This window comes from Chionomys nivalis, chromosome X, assembly GCF_950005125.1.
Source record: "Chionomys nivalis chromosome X, mChiNiv1.1, whole genome shotgun sequence".
Lineage (NCBI taxonomy): Eukaryota > Metazoa > Chordata > Mammalia > Rodentia > Cricetidae > Chionomys > Chionomys nivalis.
Window position 1 is genome coordinate 96,491,924 of NC_080112.1, and position 12,739 is coordinate 96,504,662.

The 12,739-nt window shown below is 35.4% G+C and overlaps 1 protein-coding gene across 1 annotated transcript in view; it reads right to left on the reverse strand.

Annotated features, from left to right (window-relative positions):
- The window catches only part of Nrk (Nik related kinase), a 100,902-nt gene that overhangs the window by 81,343 nt on the left and 6,820 nt on the right, over nucleotides 1-12,739 (reverse strand). The gene's annotated exons all lie outside the window — the stretch shown is intronic.

The window sequence follows — 12,739 nt, forward strand, 5'->3', positions numbered from 1 at the left end:
TCTGGTTAGCTTCAAAATACATTTTGCACTGGACACTTTGCTGTTGAAGTGTTTGACATAAAATTTATTCTTTTTTTTTTTTTAAAGAAAACTTGTTCTAAAGAAAACAACTCTAAAGGAAACAAACAAGTAACATTCATAAAACTAATTCATGGGGTTGATATGAGAAAGAAAATTGTTTAATTTCCATATAGTATATAGAATATCTGGCATATAGCAATCAATTAAAGTTATTATGTATTTTTATCACCTACAAATCAAAACTTAAGAATTTTATCTACATATTACTTTGATAAACTATCTCTACTTTAAATTAACAACTACTTTTCATGATCCACTAAGAAGAAAGCTGATGATGTTAGAGGGACCAACAAATATCCCTAAGATGGTGAAACTGCCCAGGGTTCTTCTTTCCACTGGGACTCAGCAATTGCTTACTGGTATAACTAGCAATGCCACATGACCTAGAGAGCTGTTTTGGGATTCTTCCTACAATTAAAGATAGATTATTTTTCTGGAGACTGTCAGTAGTAGTGGAGGGAGCATCTCTAGACCATGCTGATATAATTTTAGAAAGGGTGAAGTAATGGCTAGATTTAAGCAACACTGCTGCTAGTCTACCTCCATTCCATGCTATACACAAGCTTATTCGCAACCTGTATATGTTTCTGTTGGTTAAAAGTACTAACTAGTACCATATGTAGAATAAGTGATTTATCACAACTCAAAAAATGGACTATATCTGATTGAGTTCTAAGCAACACTAATCTTTGGTGGTCAGTCTGCTTGGCCTCTGTCATAGAATATATGGTCTTTCAGCACAAGAAACACCAACATTATCGAATTTTATTAGTTGCAATCATACTAAGTGATTAGACCCATTATAAGGTACAATGAAGCTGGACAAAGACTGACAAGTTCACCTGTTCAGAGCCCATCTACAGACACAGTAAGAAAAAGAAAAAAACATACAGTAACTTAGAACGGCTTCGATTGTCATAGACAGCCTAGTAGAGTGAGCAGGCAAGTCTTCTCCTTTGTTTGCCAAGGTGAAAACTCTCCTTTGCTTGCCTCGGCCCTTCAGTGAGGAAAAAATTATTCACCTGGACTTAGTGCCCCCTTCAGCTGCCAGCAAAGCAGCTTTGCTATGGAGAGCACAAAGAAGCACAAGACAACATTCGCTAGAAGCAGGGAGGAGTAGCAGCTGTTTCAGGACTAGAAGAGCAGCCCTCCCCACCCTTTGGCAGCAGTTTTAGTTAAGCTGATTCAGCATTCCTCGCCATACCATAGCAGGTGGGTAAGACAGGGCCCCTCTTACTTCTTAATATAGGGCTAGCGGACAATAGATTTGTGGTTGGCTAAAGCTGGTACTGCATAACGCTGGCAGCTAAAGCACAGGACTTGCCCGGCTAGACTCTAGTTTCAGATGGACAGCTGTGCTTGGAGTAGAAGTATATACCTTTGGGGCATACTTGCACTCAAATTATGCTCTGTTCCAAAAGATTCAAATTTAACTGAACGCTGGGGCCAAATCAGCAACTCTAGTTCTAAAGACTCTTAAATTCCTCTATTCCTGTCCTTTTACCACAATGCTTTCTTTTCTTTCTTTTTTAAAGCCCTACCTGTTCATCAAGGCATTGAAATATAGCATTTAAATAAAGAAAACCAGAAAATATACAATAAACCAACAAATTTGTTTTGGCATACTGCTTCTGCAGAGAAGATTAAAGAAATGATATATATTATCTAGCCCTTGTCCTCATGGCTGTTTTTCAATAAACGTCTCAATTAGGAATCAGCGAAGTTATTTAGTTTACCTCTCATTCTGCATATTTTAATGCAAGTATAAGGCAAGTCCTATAAACCTAGAGACATATCCTCAGGGAATAAATCTTTATTGCTATAACTCATGCATCTAAATTTTACTCATCCATGAAGTGAGTGGTAGTCTTGACAAAAATAACTCAAAAGATAATTCAAAACACCACCAGAATCCCAAAGGCACTAGTATTTACAAAGTTGAATATAACTACAAAAAAAAAAAAAAACTGGTATAGAAAAGCAGGTTCTTTGCCTCCTATAATATTGAACAGATTATCTTTAAGAAAATAAATGTACATATGTATACATACATGCATGAAACAATCAATGAGAAAGTAGCCATGAATTTGCAAGAGAGCATGGGGTTATATGGGAGTGTTTGAAAGGAGAAAGGAAAGAGAATTGTTGTTAATTGTATTATAATTGCAGAAATAAAAAAGTTAAAAATATAAATTATCCTATTTTATAGTGTCTGAAAGGCCTTATAACAATTTTAACAGAATTACTGGCATAGTTGTTTTGCCATTTTTCTAAACATTATCTTGCATAGATTAATTAGCTATGTTTCAATGGATTCTGTAAACCCTCCTCCAACTTCACATACTCACACATGTCATTGGTACTTTCAAATGTGGAGGAAATTGGGGAAGGTTTATCTGTAAAGTTCTGGCTTCATGCCAGAATATCCCATCTAGAGGGCCTCAGGGAAAGATGCTGACAATAAGTTATTGTTCTGGAATTTTCTTCTCTTGATTCTAGGCATTTAGATTTGTCTGAGAAGTCTCCAAAACCATTTAGGGTACAATACAAAAAACATCTATGTTCTATTTTAGTAAGGCTATATATACCAGGTACAAAAAACATATTTAATAATTTCTTCCAAATAACCAGTCACTTAATTCTATTAGTGTATTTTCAATGGTGGTAGTATGTTGTTGTGAAATCAGTTGAAGTGATTCTACACTGCCCTGGTTGGAGTAACCAGGGCCTCTGCACTCTAACAATACCACACTATTCTATTTTCCATTTCAACTAGTTTGCACACTTTTGTCCATGCTGAGTATTTCTTCCACTACTATAATTCAGGAGTGGATATGTCTACTTCACACCAAGTACAATGAGTGAAAGGGTTATAAATCAAGCATACATAATCTCTCTCTCTCTCTCTCTCTCTCTCTCTCTCTCTCTCTCTCTCTCACACGCACACACACACAGTTTGACTAATAGTAGCATTCTGGGACCTTGCAGCTGGAAAAGCACCCAGTAAACCCAGACAAGTTTGTTATCAATGAAGAGAGAGGGAGTGGGAAAGAGAATAAAAGAGAGGCAGAGGTAAGGAAAGAGACAAAAACAGAGTGGGGAGAGGGAGGGACGAGGAGAGTAGCAAATATATATACACACACACACACACACACACACACACACTACTAAATCTTTTAGAGTTTACTATTTTGGGTCATTTAATTTATTTTAAAGCATAATAAAATTTAGTATAGTTAAGAAGCTGGCAAGGATGGGTAGAAGGTGAAGGGAAGCAAGGACATTTGTATGTTCTTATTTATTTGTGTTTTTCTTCCTAATGGCTGCCAATTTTCCAAGTCAGGAAATATTTGTACATGCTCTAGACATCTTCCTGAAGGTATGAAGCTCTCTTGAAACCATCTTATTTGGCCATGCCAACAACACTACAGCAAACTACAGTACCCTGAGAAAAAATATACTCTTTCAAGCTTCCTAAATGACTCATTCAGAAGAGAGTAATAAAAAGTAGAGCTAATATTTCCATCCTTTGGAAATATTTATCTCTACACAGTACCACCTTTTTTAAAAAGTCAGAATAGAAAGTTACTTAGGTGGCATAATTTGAAAGGCTAAGCAGGGTGTCATTAGTCCTTCCCATCAAGGTGCATCTGCAGAGAGCTCCTAATAAAGTGCCATTTGTGAGGAAGTCATTTTTGTACACATCCTTTAGTGCCAACAGAAAATGCGCTAAGCACCATGGGTATAAGGTACCATGCTTGTTCCAACGAGAATTATAAAGTGGTTAAAAATTATTTCCTGGATGCACCCCTTCTAAATCATAATCTCTTTGTTAAATGATAATTCTTAAGGTAAAATGGAAACATAAATGTGGACAATAGAAAATCGACCAGGAAATTTTCCCTTGTTATTTTTTCTTGATGGCCTTCTCCCCTCACATGTGCAATTAACTTCATTATGCAATCCAGGAGTACAATCAACATTTTATAAACCGTATAACTGGATCCCTGCTCTCTATAGAATTTCCATAGCAGTTTCAAAGACTAACTAACCTTTTGCCATCCACTCCAAGCCTTCTAACTGGCTTTATACTGTCATTGCAACACTGTTTTGTGACAAGGTGGGAAGAATTTGGCTGATTATAACTCTTATAGAGGCTAAGCACTAGGGAAATCATGAGCAGTACGTTCTGTTGAAACCTGCACCCCCATCTGAAGAGACATCTGAAAAGGTACATCTGGTTCTCATCTCCACATCTGCAACGCCAAAGCTTTCCCTCTATGTCCACTTGCTCAACTCTCATCCTCTGCCACTGTCTAACTTTCCAAGCTATGGCCACTTAACCCTTACGTGCAATTTTTTTCTGTCTTTTCTTGGAGAAGTTATGTTCTTAAGCAGAGAAAAGGGTCTTTAAGTTTTCTACATTCTAATCTTTACACGTTACTAAATGTATATCAACAGATACATTTAGTACATACACTTAAGAGTGTTGATTTTAGTTTTATTTTATTAGTTCTTTAAGAATCCCACTCAATGTGTTTTGATCATATCTGATCCCTACCCCAACTCCTTCCATATCCATTCCTCCTTGTCCTACTTACCATCATGGCCATCTTTTAACAAAGCCATCAAGTCATGCTAATCTATTATGTGTGTATACTATATTATATATATATTATATATATTATATAGCATATAGAAATTGCAAAGTAAACCCCAAATTTTCTCAATCCTGGGGTGTGTGCTCTTAGCTATACTATATTATAGATTTTTGTCAGTTTGTTGTTCATTATCTCTTCCATCTTCTGTGTCCTAATGTGTGAATGAGCAAGACACTCATATCACAGTGCTCTTGTGAGTTAGAAAGGTAATAATTAAAAGTAAGAGCTAGGAACAGTGCAATGTGCTGTTTATACCTTGAGGTCACACTCGCTAAAAGTAGATGATATTTCAATAATATATTGCAGTATTTTTCTCCAAGTCAAGAAAAACTGTCCTTCTCTGAGGACTCTTAGGCCTGTACTTTTTTTTTTGTTTTTTGCTCTTCACAATTAATGATTTATACAAAATGTCACTGACATTGCTTAGACTATAATCAATCTTTTCTCCCCTCAGGGAACTCGCAACAATCCAACCTTCTTTTCCTATTCAGAGAGGGACTCTGCCTAAAAAGACAAACTTATAGATGCTTTCTTATTTTATAACACAAATGACACATAAGCCACCACTATGATGCCATTATTTCCCCAACATCTCATTTTCCTCTTCTTTCTCATGCTTTGGTAAGAGAGCACTTTATTATAACATAGGTGTTGCTAAGCAGGGGAAATAAAACTGTAGCATAAAGACTGTTGGTATATTTTAGTTGCCCTTTATATTGTCTTTAATTTTGCTAATTAAATGTAAGTTTTTAACCACTGAAATCACTGAGCAAAATCAATTTCTAGGAGCTTCCACTTTTCTTTTTACACTTCTCAGAGAGTCACAATGACACATTAATTTCTAATCGCAAATATCGCACCACTCACAACAGTATCTTAGTTATAGGTACACAAATATGATAGACTGTTGAGAAGGCCGAAAAACACATAGGGCTTGTTCTTATTTTATTGCATTATTTCAATAATGCAAGTGTTATTTTACAAAGTGTCTATTTAATAAAATATGATGGTGACCTAGTGAGAAACTAGTAGAAGCTAAAATAAAGCCAAAGGAACTAAGTTTGCTCTGCTAATATGAAAATGATTTATATGTGTATTTAAAACTTGCTCTTCCATATATTATATTGAATACATTAATTATATTTTAGAGGCAGAAATTCATACATGACTTGTTCTTCTCTAACTATAATGTTGATGGCTTCTTTCTTCTTCAAGATTAATTGAGAAACAGAAGTTTTGATAATATGGGGGGAAGGCAAGCCTAAAATTCAGAGGCCTAGATCCTTTACCACAGTTTGAGAGAGACACTGCCAAGATAGAAACACAACCTTTTCTCCAAGACATGTAAGACTCAGTACTTTCCATTAATTTGGTTCTGAGTCTCAATTCACTTGGCCTATGCTGGTCCTTTTCACCACCATACTACAAATATTCAACTTCTGTTCTCTTAGTGAATATGAAGTTCTTCTAGTAATCTCATTGGTCAGAACCTTCATTTTTCTTTGTACATATATATGTATGTGTATATATATAATATATATAATATATATATATAGCTTCCTCTTTGCCCACTCTAAGTTTTCTCCCTTTTCTTCCTCTTATTCCTTTGTCAAACGTGAAATCTCAAATAAACAAAGAAAAATTGTCTCCCCATAGGTTTCTGATTGTCTTATCACATTCTAATGAGCACAGTCTATGAGACATAGTACGTAATCAATAACATTTTGGAAATTTCTATCATGAACATTTTAGACATTCAAAACAACGCTTTTTGTAATAGATACACTTAACATTTCTTATGCTAGGTCAGTCTGATGTTACTTGAGAAGGACCAATTCTTACATCTGAGCATCTGAGACATATCATCACAAGGGAGCAAAGTGACAGAAAGGAGACGGGAGCAAGGCCCTGCTCCAAAATTGGGGTATTGTATGAGGAGGACACAATAGCCTGGTAGGTCTATGTTTCAATTAAGCATCAGCTTCAGCTCCTGCTTCAGAGGCTTGCAATAGACGATAAAATACCCAGCGCTGTGTTCTCTGTGGGCACTCAAGTAATATTTGTTGGCTGACTTAATTGAGCTATATTTGCAAAATGGCAAGGATGTGAGGAAACTTTCCTACCTAAAAAGAAAGCATTCACAGTGCTAGACATTTGGTAGGCAAATAAACAGTATAATTTCAGCCTAAAAGGAAAAATATTCATTCTCTCATCCAATAGACCTAGTGGCTAGGCAACTCAAATGTCAGCACCATATTTCTGGAAATTAATTTTAAATATCATAAATTGTATGTCATCAACTTTGAAGACTTTTCTTTCCTTCCTTTCTTTTCCCATTCCTTGCTCTAAATTCAAATGCAGAAAATGAAACTAATAAACCTCACTCTCACCTGTATGAGAAGGATTGCAAAAAGAAGCAATGTGTTCAACAGTGCATATGAAGAATTATATTTAAGAGCCATGCATTGGACTGTGTTTTTAAACAAGATGTGCACAATAAGTGGTGCATTTCCAGAGCAAAACCAAGTCAGGAATTATTTGCTATGATTTACCTGAATTAACCTTCTAGCCGGGCGGTGGTGGCGCACGCCTTTAATCCCAGCACTCGGGAGGCAGAGGCAGGCGGATCTCTGTAAGTTCGAGGCCAGCCTGGTCTACAAAGGGAGTTCCAGGAAAGGCTCCAAAGCTACAGAGAAACCCTGTCTCGAAAAACCAAAAAAAAAAAAAAAAAAAAAAAAAAAAAAAAAAAAAAAAAAAAAAACCTTCTGACTACCAAGGGTCAGATTTCTCTAAGATCTCCCAAGGATCAACATCCAAGGTAAGCTTCAGTTTCATCTACATAAATTTTTACTATATTTCAGATGAATTCTCCTTTGCTTGAAACGGTTGCCTTGAGACATTTAGCTCCTCTTTTATTGTCTTCAACACATCTAAATGGTAATGTAGGAGTGGGTTTCAGATGTGAGAAGTACAGTTGAGATCTCATGAAGGCCAATGTCATTTAATTCATTCTGAAAGTCCTGTTGACTGTTTTACTAATATTACATACCAATGCATATTTGCATTCTTCATATTCCTATTGCCAATTTTTACCTATGCAATGGCTAATAATTACTCGGCTAATAATCAAGGCTATCTTGTGGTGAAATAGAGGAAGAAACAGAAAACCACACTGAAGAATATTTTGTTTGGTGAACTAAAACATAGAACTACTGCAACAAATTGGCACTAGCCAGTAATCAACTTGTAGTGTGTGAGAAGGCAGAGGGACTTCAGGATTGTTGTCATTATTTTAATGATAGTACAACTTGCCTACATTACATGTGGTGTCAGGCACTATGTGAAGTGCTGTATCTCAAAGCTCAAAGCACAAGACACCTTGACAATTATCATGTCTGGAACATTTATATTATTGTTGAATAAATATGCTTAGAAAATTAAGGTGACATGCTTAGTGTAAGTTAACATGGTCAAGTTGTCAATTTCCCTCCTTCCTCCCTAAAGGGTCTTGGTCTCTTGCTCAGTATTTCATATAATTACCGAGGCTCATCTGTGTACATTGCTCCTAGAGAAATTTGAGTTTTTATCCCGCATCATTGAAGAACGAATTGCAACATATTTTTACCATCTCTGGAGAGGTGGGGGGTATCACTCATGCCATAGTGTACACACGAGACTGGAGAACACCTTTGTAGATTTGATTCTCTCCTACCCTCATAACGACTCTGGGGATTGAACTAAGGTCATCAGGTATACACTGTAAGCACTTTACCCACTAAGCTAGCTTGCCAGCCCATATCCTATTTTCTTTTTGTAGATATACCATCTCATAGCCAAATATTAAATATCCTTCCAATTGAACTTGCTAGTTAGAAGCTATGAGACTAGCAGTTAAATGTAAAGAGAAAATATCATTTCTAACCCCACCGGGGGAAAGGGGAAGAGCTGTATTCTCTCTCTCTCCTAAAATGAAGAAGGAAAAGGAAACCCACAATTTCTAGTGAAGTTTGTATTGGCAGGAAGAAGGATAGAGAGGGAAGATAGTTGTCTAATCAGAAGACGGGAAGGAGAAGAGTTACAAGGCAGAACAGAGTGAAACTCAGTCTTCATTTCTATGTGCACAGACCTCAGCAGACAGCTGGAAACCTGTCAGAGAAGGAGGCCTTGGAAACAAGCTGGAAGACATTGAAGAGACTTTTAACCAAAACAAACAACAGCAGGGGATGTGGTTGGCAGTACCAAAAAAGCAAAGGACTCTGTGAGTTACTCACACAGTAACTTTGAATGGTATCATATCTCCATTTTGTTGTATAGGTTAGTTGTTTAACAGGTGGTACTATCGAATATACAATAGATGTATATATGTAAAATTTAGACATGTGTTTTTATCTTAAGCAAGTAACACTATAGACAGAAAAAAATCTAGCAAAAATATAGACTAGAAAAATTATCCAATATCTTACTAAGTTTTATTCAATATTTTTCATCTGCAAATTTAGTCATAACCATAATCAAGATGTAAGTATAATAATGACTATATCATTTTGCTCACTAATTTAGTTCTGTCATTTTACTAAATACTGCTTTACAGTATAGTGAAATACCAAGCATAAGGTTATTCTTTCCATCACTTTTTTTTATTATTATTTGCCGTGTTACTGAATTTTTCTTTGTGGAAATAATTGTAGCAATAATGACAGTAATAGCCGTTTTAACAGAAATCTACCATATGTCAAATATTCTATAAATACTCTTTCTAAGTTGTATTCAAGTCTGCAAGGTAAGGAGAATGAGCTCTCTCTTACAAACAACAAAAAAAATGTGTAATCGCAGGTTAAGTGACTGATTCACTGCCAGAGCGCTAAGCTCTGAAGTAGATCTGCCTGGTTCAATGGTGCTGTGTCCTCACCACAATAAGCCAACTTTCCACTGCAGGGAGTATCTTTGTTTTTCTAATTTGAAGTGTTCAATTATACACTTCTAAAAGCAGAATTATTAGTGTCAAGAGAAGAATCACTTTAAAACTGATGAACACTTACTCCATGTTGTTTTCTATGAGGGTAATATTATTGCATCTTTCTGCAGAAAGAAATTAATTTGAGATATAATAAAAGGGGTAAAGTCATGTGTGAGTGACAGAAAGACAATTTTATGTTGTAAATAGAGCTTTAATCATCAATGTCACGAAACTGGGTTCTGTTTAGAAAACCCAAGAATGAGAAATATTTTTTCCCTCTGGATCTCAATAGGTTCACATAAAATCTATACAATGAATGACTACATCCTGAGCTCTCATTAAAAGAAATTCTGGCAGACTGCTCACTTTGGATTAGGATATGAATTCCAGAAAGAGAATTACTCCTAGCCTAACAGCAAGAAAAAAAGTCAAACAATCTACAGAAATCACACTTTTTTCATCTAGAAAGAAGTTTCAAAGCAGTCAACAAGCCTTAAGTCTGAAGAAAGGCGTGGACTCACCTATGGCCGCAGGGGGAACAGACATACATAGAAGCAGACATGAAGAAGTCATGTATTTTTTAAGTGAATCACTAAAGGCCAAGCACAAATCTGCAAAATCTCAGAAAGTGAGATACAGGATGTAGTTGAAGATATAAAGGCATCTCTGTGTGGATTTATGGCACAAACATAATGAAGGAAGGTGCAACCCTACTAGGATGGGGCAAGAAAAATGAACCACACAGAAAACACACACTCTCTTTCTCTCCCTTCCCCCTCATATACACAAGACTTCAGAAACTATGGAAACCAGATGGAAATGGAGTAACGTGTTTATATTGCTGAGAGAAAATGTCAATAGAGCTCCTATGGCTGTAAATATCTTCCAGAAGTAAAGAAATCATGCATTTCATTAGTAAAAACCTCAAACTATAAGGGACATTAAGGCCTTCAGTCTTAAGTTCTTCATACTAGATACAGAATTGAATTTTTATAAAGAAATAAAAATTTTAGAAATGACTAAATTAAGTGTTAATATAAAAGGCATTATTTTTATTTTGTCTAAGGAACTTGACCATCCAACACTCAAAAACAATAAGCATAGAAACAGTGAATATATCAATAAATTTATAGCACAATAGTAAATTTTTATTATATGTAAAAACAAAATTCATAATAATAATCATCGCACATCATCTGGTATACCACACAGCTGAGTGTAATTCCTTGACTTTCATTAACATAAAAACTATATTAAAGTCTTTATTGTGGTGATAGCTATATGACTATAAATATTTGTTTAAATTCATGAGTGAATTTAATTAATTTTATACTAAACCCAGAGTTGTTGTTTTTTTAATAAATTCTCATGCACAACATACCTTTTTTACCTTTTTGACTGTTCTTCCGGTCAAGACATCACAGCTCTGATGTCCTTTGATGGATGTTCAATTCTTACCTTACTTGCACCATTTGGTGATGGAGAAGTTGCTATACTTCTTAGTCAGAGGAATTACAAATGCATATATACATATGTCTTAGGAACTGAAATATCTACAGAATATACATATTCTAGATGTATCTGCACAAAAATGTATTTTTCTGCCCATGTCTATGGTATTTTATCATTGTATCAGGAGGCAAAACTGAGAATATTAGCAAGTATTAAATAAAAATTAGCATAAGCAATATACTTGGCTCTGTGCCATTATTACTGTCTGTAGCTAACCGATTCTGTTTATTTGAAGAAAAGGAAACTTTTGTCCTTTTGATGACCACTCTCTCTGTTTTTCGTACTTGCTAAGCTTCTCTCTATATGTAGGGCTTGCCAACATTGCTCTTGCTACTCTGTGGAATATACTTTGGTGAAAAAATTTAAAAAGCATCTCTCACTCCAATGTGGGTAGATAAATTAGAAGAAGCCTCACGCCCTTCTAGAGGGCACCCTTGTGTTAATGGGAAAAAAAAATGTTTCTTTTAGGTCTATATTAGGACACTGCTACACAATGCATATAACTATGACCTGAGATCCGTGGGCAGTAAGGTTAGCTAGTAGGGACACTGCTATTGGTTTCAAGGGAAAGGCCTTAGAAAAAGAAGTGCTTCCTTGTGCATAACCTTATATTTTATAACATATGATAGAGAAATAGAAATTTACCATATTTTTAAGTACAAGAAGCAGGCTGGACTAAGGTGACAAGGCTATTTGCAAGTCTTTATTATTGTCCTACCCTGTTGGAATGTCTTAATACCCACCATGACAGCACTTCATTCTTTAGCCTCCTGATACCAGTTTTTAACTCTTTAGGAAGTAGGTCAGCATTGATCCTTTAATCTAAATGAATTTTCATGTTTTATCTATCTATATTGCTATGAATTTTCTAACAGTTAATGCATGACAATTAAAATTATAAAGCTGTCTCTTTACTTATATGGGTGTTTCAAAAAAGCCTCTCTACATACACATACTTGATGTTTCAGTATTGTAAGGCTCAAAAAAGCAAGACATACACTTGTTTCATTCATTAGTTCATCCAGAGAGGTGTAGCATTTCTTTCTTTTTTTTTTTTTTTTTTTTTTTTTTTGGTTTTTCGAGACAGGGTTTCTCTGTGGCTTTGGAGCCTGTCCTGGAACTAGCTCTGTAGACCAGGCTGGTCTCGAACTCACAGAGATCCACCTGCCTCTGCCTCCCGAGTGCTGGGATTAAAGGCGTGCGCCACCATCGCCCGGCAGGTGTAGCATTTCTTGAGAAATTAGCAAATTTTACACATTTGCAGACTCATATGCATTAATATAGAAAATTAATAAACTTTGCCTATCCATAATAAATATTCAATTTAAAGTTGAATATAAATAACTAAAAGTCATTAATACATATTATAAAACAAATGATATTATTATTTTGGCACATTCTATTTGATGTTTTCCCCTTTCAGTCGAAGAGTTTTATTTTTGCTTTTAATTTTGCATCTTATGTTCATTGTTTCAATATAGATTTTTCAATCCATTTTTGCATCAATAAACAGTAAATTTTTAAACCT